This window comes from Caretta caretta, chromosome 1 (genome assembly GCF_965140235.1).
Source record: "Caretta caretta isolate rCarCar2 chromosome 1, rCarCar1.hap1, whole genome shotgun sequence".
Lineage (NCBI taxonomy): Eukaryota > Metazoa > Chordata > Testudines > Cheloniidae > Caretta > Caretta caretta.
The window spans coordinates 287,273,970-287,284,016 of record NC_134206.1 but is presented as its reverse complement, the minus strand read 5'-3'; positions in this window follow the sequence as shown (position 1 = coordinate 287,284,016).

Genomic DNA, 10,047 nt, shown 5'->3' with positions numbered 1-10,047 from the left:
AAGGCATTCATTGGAAATCACTTTGATAATTACCCTTATTATACATCATGAAATCATGAGATTTAAGTTTGAGATTTATTTCCTGAAAGGAAGTGTGGAAATATATTAAAGGGGGTGGATGGGGGAGGAGGGAGAGAAAGAGTTAGTTTATTAATTTACTTAATTAATTGAGCAGGGTCCTGAGCAGCAGAACTATGGGGTTAAATCCTGGCTCCGTTGAAGTGACTGGGGCCAGGATTCGACCTCCCGGGTTCTATTCCTGGCTTTGCTGCTGATTTCCTGAGAAACCATGGGTAAGTTAATTCCCTCTTTCAACTTCAGTTTCCATATCTGAAAAAAGGATCTAACAATCCTTCCCTACCTCACGTAGGTGTGGGAAGGTTTCATTTATTAGCATGGGTGAAGAACCTGGAGCACCTGAGGTGAAATATGCTTTACAGGTTGTTATTACCTTCTCCAGGTGACCTCCAGGCAGCTGTGGTTGGGAAAATATGTATCCCTTCCCTCGACCCGGTGTCACCTCTTTCCTCCTATTCCACCCTGCTCAATTCCTGCTCTCCTCCTTGCGTAGATTTTGGACAATTTCCAGTTTCAAGATTTTTGAGAGGCCTTCACAGACTCCAGGGAAAATGGGAGAAGGCTACTTTTGTGGAGGAGGCTGAGTCTCCACCCTGTGCAAGAGGAAGTGGTCTGCACCGGGATCTGGGGGCATGATTTTCCCCTTTGTATACAATTTCCAAGAGCAAATAGAAAGAAGATTCAATCCTGCAAATCACTGAGTGCCTCCAAGTCCCAAAGAAATCAAAGGGAGGAAAGGGCACTTGCAAAAATCAAACCTATTGTCATCTCTCAGCTGCAAAGAGATCTCAATAAAGAACAAACAGCTGGTAAATCAAAAAACACTGCACAAAAACCAGAGCTCTTCAGTGAAAGAGCATTGGAATTCAGGATACTGATATTGGTGGAAAAACCTCCCAGTCCATTGGTTTATAATCAAACTGCCTTGGATAAAATCAGAAGGTATCCAAACCTTCAGTCAGATCTTGAACTGAATCCAGATTGAACACTTCCCCAGTTCCACATATCTCTGTCACTTCCTGGTAGAAATTGATCCAAGGTGGATTTCTGAATCTGAACTTTTGCAGGGGAAGATTTCAAATTAGAATCCCCAACTGGATAAGGAACTTTCTCTAGAGCTGGTTGAACCAAAAACACAAATTTAAACAGCCCCAAACCATTGGGGATGTTTGAAATCCAGCCTACACTAGCTTTATATCAGCTGAGTATTCCTCCATGCCAGAAAATCCTTGGCTGCACATTTAGGATAGGTTTAGTGGCATGAAGGGACCTAAGCAGAGCCAGGGATCTGGCTTTTAATTTTGTGGTTTCAATCCTATTTCAGGAGCTGCTAATCCTCCACATTAATTTAAAAATAAAGTCTGCTGCCTCATTCAATCCCATTTTTAAATAGTGGTTCCAGATCCTTAGTCCCCATTCCAGCTGGAAACCCAGTGATTCCAGCTACCTGGGGATTCCCCTGGTATCTCTGGACATGGCGTACAGTTGGCACAGCTGACTCTATAACCCCCTCCCTCTCAACCCCTGGTGAAAGGGTGATGTTGGGATAAGACTGGAGTGTTGCTGTGATCCCCAGCTGCCAGTGGAATGTGGGACAGCCCTCAGGTTGCACTAACTTAAGCTGTGGGTTGAACTGACTCCAAACATCTCTAGGGACCACAGAACCAGAAAGGTGTCTTAAAGCCCACTTTTCTGCACACTGAGATGAGCGTTGGCAAGGCTGAGGATGTGGTCCCCATATCTTGACTCTTTTTTTTTTAAAGGACTTGACCTTTTTCGGTTGCTCAATTTTTCTTTCCTTTCATTTCCACAGTCAGCATTTATGTCGCGTTGTTGTTACATTCTTTTTTGCCAGATGATTGGCTTTCCAGTCGTGGACATATTAATGATCCCTTGTTTGTTCATAACATTCCCGACAAGGCTTTTCTGTGTCAGATTTTACCATGAACTATAAACCTTTTCTTTTTCTTGTTTGGTATTGCTCCTCCTCTCCCCCACAAATGTTAATTCCTTATGAGAACAGTACATTCTGCTAGAATCCCTTTAACTAGTGTAACAAATTATGCTTTGGACATAGTCTGACCCATACTCAACATCATGGATGTGGCAATTAGATATTTCTTTTGGCTTTGACATGATAAATGACCAGTTTATATTAAACAGATATGGCTGTTAGTTGTGACTTACTTCCTCTGGCAAAGACAGGGATTTGTTGTCTTTCCTCTTACCATTCCTTTCCTTAAAAACTGAAAAATTATAATGATTTGCAGGTATGTTTTCTGCTATTCCAAAGGGCTCAGTTCTTGGCCCTGTACCTTTCCTCTGTCTAGTTGACTCTATGGGGCAACATAAGAGTTCACCATGACCTTGAATATAATTGCTGTTCAAAAAAACACATTGATTTATTGTTCCATTGAGGGTTTACTGTCAAATTCCAATTTCAGATATTCCAGACATTAAGATTAAGCAGTGGATGTGGTCTCAGCAATTGGTCTCTGGTTGCTTTAAAAGTTGAGTTAATTGCTAATGCAGAAATTTAAATGAGTTGCTTTGCTGATGCTGAAATCTCTGGTGCAACATAGTGGCTCTGCCAGGGACATTGCAGTATGGACAATGTAATCAAAGCAGCCTGTCTAGTCAGAGGAGCATCTATATTAATGGGCTGAATTAATACTGGGCAAAAGGGGCATTTGCCTCAAACTCTGGGATTAGTGAGTCCCCAAGTGGGGTATTACATACAGCGTCTTTTGTAGTGTTGTAGCTGTGTTGGTCCCAGGATATCAGAGAGACATTGTGGGTGACATAATATAAAAGATTTTACCTCACCCACCTTGTCTTTCTGAGAAATGGTCCTGTCCAGCTACTCACTTACCTTTCTAATACTATTGACTGAAGGCACTTGTCATAAATATAAAGGGAAGGGTAAACCCCTTTGAAATCCCTCCTGGCCAGGGGAAAGCTCCTCTCACCTGTAAAGGGTTAAGAAGCTAAAGGTAACCTCGCTGGCACCTGGCCAAAATGACCAATGAGGAGACAAGATACTTTCAAAAGCTGGGAGGAGGGAGAGAAACAAAGGGTCTCAGTCTGTCTTTATGCTGCCTTTGCCGGGGATAGACCAGAAATGGAGTCTTAGAACTTTTAGTAAATAATCTAGCTAGGTACGTGTTAGATTATGATTTCTTTAAATGGCTGAGAAAAGAATTGTGCTGAATAGAATAACTATTTCTGTCTATCTTTTTTGTAACTTAAGGTTTTGCCTAAAGGGATTCTCTATGTTTTGAATCTAATTACCCTGTAAGGTATCTACTAACCTGATTTTACAGAGGGGATTTCTTTACTTCTATTTACTCCTATTTCTATTAAAAGTCTTCTTGTAAGAAAACTGAATGCTTTTTCATTGTTCTCAGATCCAAGGGTTTGGGTCTGTGGTCACCTATGCAAATTGGCGAGGCTTTTTATCTAACATTTCCCAGGAAAGGGGGGGGTGCAAGTGTTGGGAGGATTGTTCATTGTTCTTAAGATCCAAGGGTCTGGGTCTGTAGTCACCTAGGCAAATTGGTGAGGCTTTTTACCAAACCTTGTCCAGGAAGTGGGGTGCAAGGTTTTGGGAAGTATTTGGGGGGAAAGACGTTTCCAAACAGCTCTTCCCCATAACCAGTATTTGTTTGGTGGTGGTAGCAGCCAATCCAAGGACAAAGGGTGGAATATTTTGTACCTTGGGGAACTTTTTGACCTAAGCTGGTAAAGATAAGCTTAGGAGGTTTTCATGCAGGTCCCCACATCTGTACCCTAGCGTTCAGAGTGGAGGAGGAACCTTGACATGAATCTGTTTGTTTCTTACATGTTACAGTGGTCACACTTAATGTCTGGCTAGTTTTGCCTTAGATAAATCGATGAGACTGCCTAGCAGTATCTGCAGCCGTCCCCATATTTGCTATAAGGAGCACTTACAAATACTGAAGTAGTAGTATTTAGGCCAAAGGCAACTGGCAAGCCTTTAAAGATGACCACAATAACATTTTGGCTACAGATGGATAATCCATTGAAAGCTATCTGGGGATTCATCCCAATTAAGAATCATAGCAACGTATAATCACAACGGATGAATTATATGAGTAAATATTCATCATAGCCTGAAAGGAATTTTGGCGAGCTCCCATGAATCAATAACAGAAGATGTTCACCTTAGCCCTGAACACAGTGTTATCATTACTGTCGTCTCCAAGGGTGAAATCCTGGCCCCATTAAATCAAGAGGAGATTTGCTGTTGACTTCAATTGGGCAAGAATTTCATCCAAAGAGTCTAAAGGGTGTATTCTTATTTTGATGCAAGAATGGTTCCCTGGGAATATCAAATGTCTATGCACTTGAAAGTTGTTTTTCAAACTGCAGAAGACAGTGCTATGATACAGCCGATAAGTATGATCAAGAGCAGGCTAGTGTGGAAGAAGTGAACATGTACTTGGTCCTAACTTCACTTATGCCCAGGGCCTCAGCTTGAGCTGGCCAGCAAGTTTCTATACAAAATCTGTCAGGTGTGTATGATTTATCATTAACTACTGACATGCATCAACTAATCGTTTCAAAGACTTAAGAATGTATCCATAACACTGTCCTCCTGCTGAGATTGATACCTATGTTATTTTGCACATGGCTTATAGTTATTTTCTTATATCAGCAAACTCTATTTTATCTGTATAGGATACAATATGTGGCAAGGACTATAAAAGAATGAATTATCTCTAATTGTGTTGTGGGCTGGAGCGCTGCTTTCCCAGCCCAAAATAAAACAGTCAGAGGTTTCCTGAACCAGTGCCAGCTCCTGTTCTTGTTATGTCCCCACTTGTTCCCTACTGACCAGGCCTGGGTTGGGCTTATTGTTAGTTTATTGACTGGGGAAGCCTTGGCTTGGGCATCTCCCCTCTTGGAACAGTCCAGCCCCCTCCTAGGCCAGTTGGAGGAGTCTATTCGAGCAATGTCTGATCTTTGCTGACCCTCACTGCACCTGAACTGTCAAGACCACACTTCAGGCTCTATGACAGGGGTGTCGACCTCTGGCCAAATACGCAGCCAAGTGCTGCCTTCTGTCTGTGGACACTGAATGGAACAAGGCAGCACAGTGTCACCTTATCCAGCTAGAATGAAGACACTAAAGAGGAGTTGGTGCGGGCTGAACCTCCATCCAGTCTGGATGACCTAATTGATTTGTTCATTCGACTTGACATCCCCCTGACTGAGCAGTGCCATGAGCATTGCTCAGCACCCCAAAAACTGCCAACACCCTGGACTGTGACTCTTCACCTGCGCAGTTCACTTCAGGACCTGGAACCCAGGCAATATGACCAGGTCAGCTGGCATGTACCAGAAGCAGAAAACCACAGACACTAAGCATCGGTGCTGTGCTTATATTGTCCGGGACCTAGACACTTCACAGCATTATGTCTGACAAAGGCTGGGTTGGTCTTTGGGTAAGGAAGCCATCAGGCCACAGCCTCGATAAAGGAACCTGCGCTGGACCAGTCTGTTCCCTCCTTTATAACTTCTTGTCTCCCACATGCCAGTGTCAGGACAACAGCAACTGCAAATCAGCATCCGACACACCTCTGATTGTCACTGCAGATCTGGTTTTCTATGAGGCCTCAGATTCACCTGGAAGCTCTAGTTGACTGGGGGCCTTGGACAATTTTGTGAGCTGGGACTTTGCTAAGGCCTAAAGGATTCCTACCCTGTGCAAAAACTCTCCAGATCTAGTGGAAACCATTGATTGTTGGTCCTATTCTTAGGCCCAGTAGCTCACCAGACCATTCTCCTAGGAGTTGTTTATCTAGAGGGACATCAGGAAGCTCTCAAGTTTGGGTTAATTTTGCCCCCTACCACCACCACCACCACTCTGCGGTTATGCTCAGTCTGCCCTGGCTTTGTGCACATGACACTTGTAGTCAAGCCTGTCTCCCAAAAGTCAGCAAGAGGATTGGTACTCTCTGCACCTCATGCCACAACCCAAGGAATCCCTACGCAAAGAAAGTGATCTCACAGCAGTTAAACATGCCTGCCACTGTCCCATCTGCTGCTGTCAAGATATCACTAAAATATCACGATCTCACTGATGCTTTTGACAAAGGGAAAATGGACAAAGGTGTGACTGTTCTATCGACCTCCACACCACAGCTGAGATTCCCTTTGGCTTATATATGCCTTCTCTGAACCAGAGCTTCAAACTCTTCTCACATATCTGCAAGACAACCTGCAGAACTGGTTCATCTGTCCAGCCACATCTCTGGCAGGAGCGCCAATTTTCTTTGTTAAGAAGAAGGATGGGTCCTTGATCACTGAGTATCGAGCACTGATCACTGAGTATCGAGCAAGGTGACTGTTTGAAACTGTTATCTACTCCCTCTCATTCATGAGCTCCTAGACCACCTGTACTCCACCAAATTTTTACAAAGCTAGATCTGCATGGGATCTATAACCTGGTGCATCTGTGAGAGGGAGACAAATGAAAGACCACCTTCCACACTCAGTTTGGCCACTTCAAATACCTCTTCATGTCCGTCAGCCTGTGCAATGGCCCATCAACCTTCCATCATTTTATTAATGACATCTTCCAGGACATGCTGGATCAATTCATCATTATTTCCTTAATGATATCTTTATTATTTTTGGAGAATCAGGTACATCATGACCTGCATATATGAAGCATCTTAGAAAGACTTCACATGAACTACTTCTATGCCAAGCCAGAAAAATGCCAGTTCAGCCAGGACAGAGTGGAATTTCTTGGCTATGTCATCTCGCCTAAGGGACTGGCTATGGACCCAAATAAAGTGGCAGCCATCGCAGATTGGGCAGCGCCAAAAGACATCCATGGAATACAATGCTTTCTGGGCTTTGCCATTTTCTATAGGTGATTTATCAAGGGGCTCTCCAGTGTGGTTGCCCCTAATACTACTCTCCTACAGAAGACAGCCTTGTTTGTCTGGTCTCCAGAAGCACAGACTTCATTTGATCACATTCATATCATCCACCATATTGATCCACTCAGATCCAGCCAAACCATTTACAGTGGGGGAAAATACTTCAAACTTTGTGTGGGGAGCAATCCTCTCCCATTTGGCTGACTCCAATGGTCAGCTTCACCCTTTTGCCTTCCATTTGTGCAAACTTATCCCACTGGAACAAAATTATGACACTTTAGACAAAGAGTTATTGGCCATTAGAGTGACTTTCGAGGAGTGGCAGCATCTCCTGGAAGGCACTAAATTCCCGGTCCAAGTTCTTACTAATCACAAGAACCTGGAACTCCTGAAGACAGCCCAGCATTTGAACCAGTGGCATGCCCACTGGTCTCCTTTACACACTTCAATTTTGTGATCACTACCACTCGAGAATAAGGAATGGGAAGGTGAATGCATTATCCCAAAAGGACAAGTATTGTGAGCCTGGCATGGAAACCCTGTGCATGATCCTGAAACCTTTGAATTTTATTGCTGATACCACAGTCCCTAACCAATACCTCCATCTGATCTCTGCTGCCCAATGATCCATTCATGATTAAAATGCATTGGGCCCTAGAAGATACCAATATTCAGTCCAGCCTGGTGTTCACACTCCATGATGGAATCTTCTACTGCAAGGGAAGCATCTCCATGCCTGAGGGCACAACCAGGCTCCAAATCCTATGACTATTTGCCATGACCCTCCTCTGGCAGGCCACTTTGCACGATTCAAGACCTACGACCTGATGTCTAGGCGCTTCTGGTGGCCAGCCCTGTGCACTTCCATAGCAGCTTATGTGAGATCCCGCAATCTCTATTCCTGGACGAAGAACCCCCTGACCCATATGATACCCCTGGATCTCCTTCAGCCCTTGCCCACCCCATCTCAGCCATGGACTTAATCATGGAACTGCCGCCCTCCCAAGGACACACCATGATTCTAGTCACAGTGTACCTTCTTACTAAAATGGTGCATTTATACCATGTGGAGGCCTCCCCATCACCCAAGAGACAAGCCTGCCCTTTTGAAGAAAACATCTTTTGCCTCCACAGGTTACCAACGAGCATAGTGTCTGACTGGAGATCCCAGTTCATTTCCTGTTTCTGGTGGTAATTTCCTGTGCCCTCTGGGAATCAACACCTGTTCCTTGACCACTTACTACCCAAACACCAACAGTCAGACAAAACAAGTCAGTCAGGTCCTGGAGCAGGACCTGTGTGGCTTTCTTAATTACCATCAGGATGATTGCTTACCTCCCACAGAATTTGCCTACAATAATGCCACATACATCTCCATCCAACCGACATCTTATTTTTTCGCTAATTACGGATTCCATCTTTGCGTTCACCCCAAATTCCCCACCAAGTCTCCAGTGACCACCATTGCTGACCTCATCACTCGCATCCTTCAGATACACCAAGAGTTTAAACTCTGGTTAGAAGAAGCTAAAGCAGCATACAAATGATATGCTGATCAGCACTGTTGGCCAGCCCCTAGCTTCTCAGTAGGGGATTAGGTCTGGCTGGCCACCTTAGATCTACTCACCCATCTGCAAAGCTGGACCACCAGTACATGGGGGCCTTTCAGATTACAAAATGGATTATTATAGTAACCTTCAAGCTACAGTTACCAGAATCTCTTAAAGTCCATCCCATCTTCCAGATCTCCCAGTTAAAGCCACGTACCAAAAATACCTTCCCATATTGCATCACTCCCCTGCCCTTACCAATAACCATTCAGGGTCAGGAAGAATATATGGTTTGGCAAATTCTGGACTCTCGCTGACTACAGGGAAGGCTCCAATACTTAATTGACTAAAAGGGATATGGCCCTGATGAATGCTTGTGGGAACCTGCAGAACATGTCCATAACTTAGACCTCCTGCTCGCTTTTCACTGCATCTACTGAGAGAAACCAGGCCTCATGGCCTTTGAGGAGGGTAGTGAGGGAGATACTGTCAGGGATTAGGGCTGCAGCAGAGTCAGTCTCCTGGCAATCCAACAAGCATAGCTAGCCTGCACTACATTACCTGGTTGATTGCATCACCTGTTTGGTCAGGAAGGGCAGCTGGCTGGCTTTAAGCACAGCAGCAGCTGCAGCTTCCTGGCTGCTCAGTGTGTATCCTGCCATTCCAGTCCCTGTATCCGCAGGCTTCCAGACCCTGCTCCTAACCTGCTCTGGTTCCCCTTCAGTTCCTGCCTCTGCAGAGCCTATGACCCACAACTCTGATTGCCCTCCAGCTCTGGCATTTGGCTTCTGTCCCTCTGGCCCTGACCCTTGGCTTGTTCCTGGACTCTGCTCACCCAGAACCCAGCTCTAACCAGTAGGCCAAACTCTCGCTTTAACCAGCAGGCCAGACTGCCTATGGCCCAATCTCTAGCAGTCCCATTCATTTCAAGGTGCTTTTTAGAATCTCACCAGGTGCTTATCAGCATCTCTAGGTACCTAAATAACCTTATAAAACTGTTACTTAATGCCAAGTATATTCATGTACATTCATTCAGATTGATCTTTTCCCATTTTTCTCTTGGCTACCTGCTTCTGCAGAACCAGCTGCCTTGCTTAGATACTTTAGATGAAATCCTGGCCCCCTGAAGTCAATGCAAGTTTTGCCATTGATTTCAATAGGCACCAGAATATCACCCTTTATGCAGACTTGTAAAATACGTGTCCCTAAATCCGACTTCTCATTTGGGAAAGTAGCACTGAGACCTCTCAGTGTCCATGTTACCTGGCAAGGTGCTAATTTAAACATCCCTAAGGAGATAATATATTTCCTGTTTGAGAAAAAATTGAATCCCCAAAATAACAAACCTTCTCCATAATACCTTACGTGGGGCGAAATTGATCTGTGATACTAGTTATAAAAGAAACACTGCCCCACAAGAAATACTTCCTGGAATCATGTGATTCACAGCATCAGCCAACCATTACAATGTCATTTGCAGATTTTTCCGAGGACTCTGTCGTGAT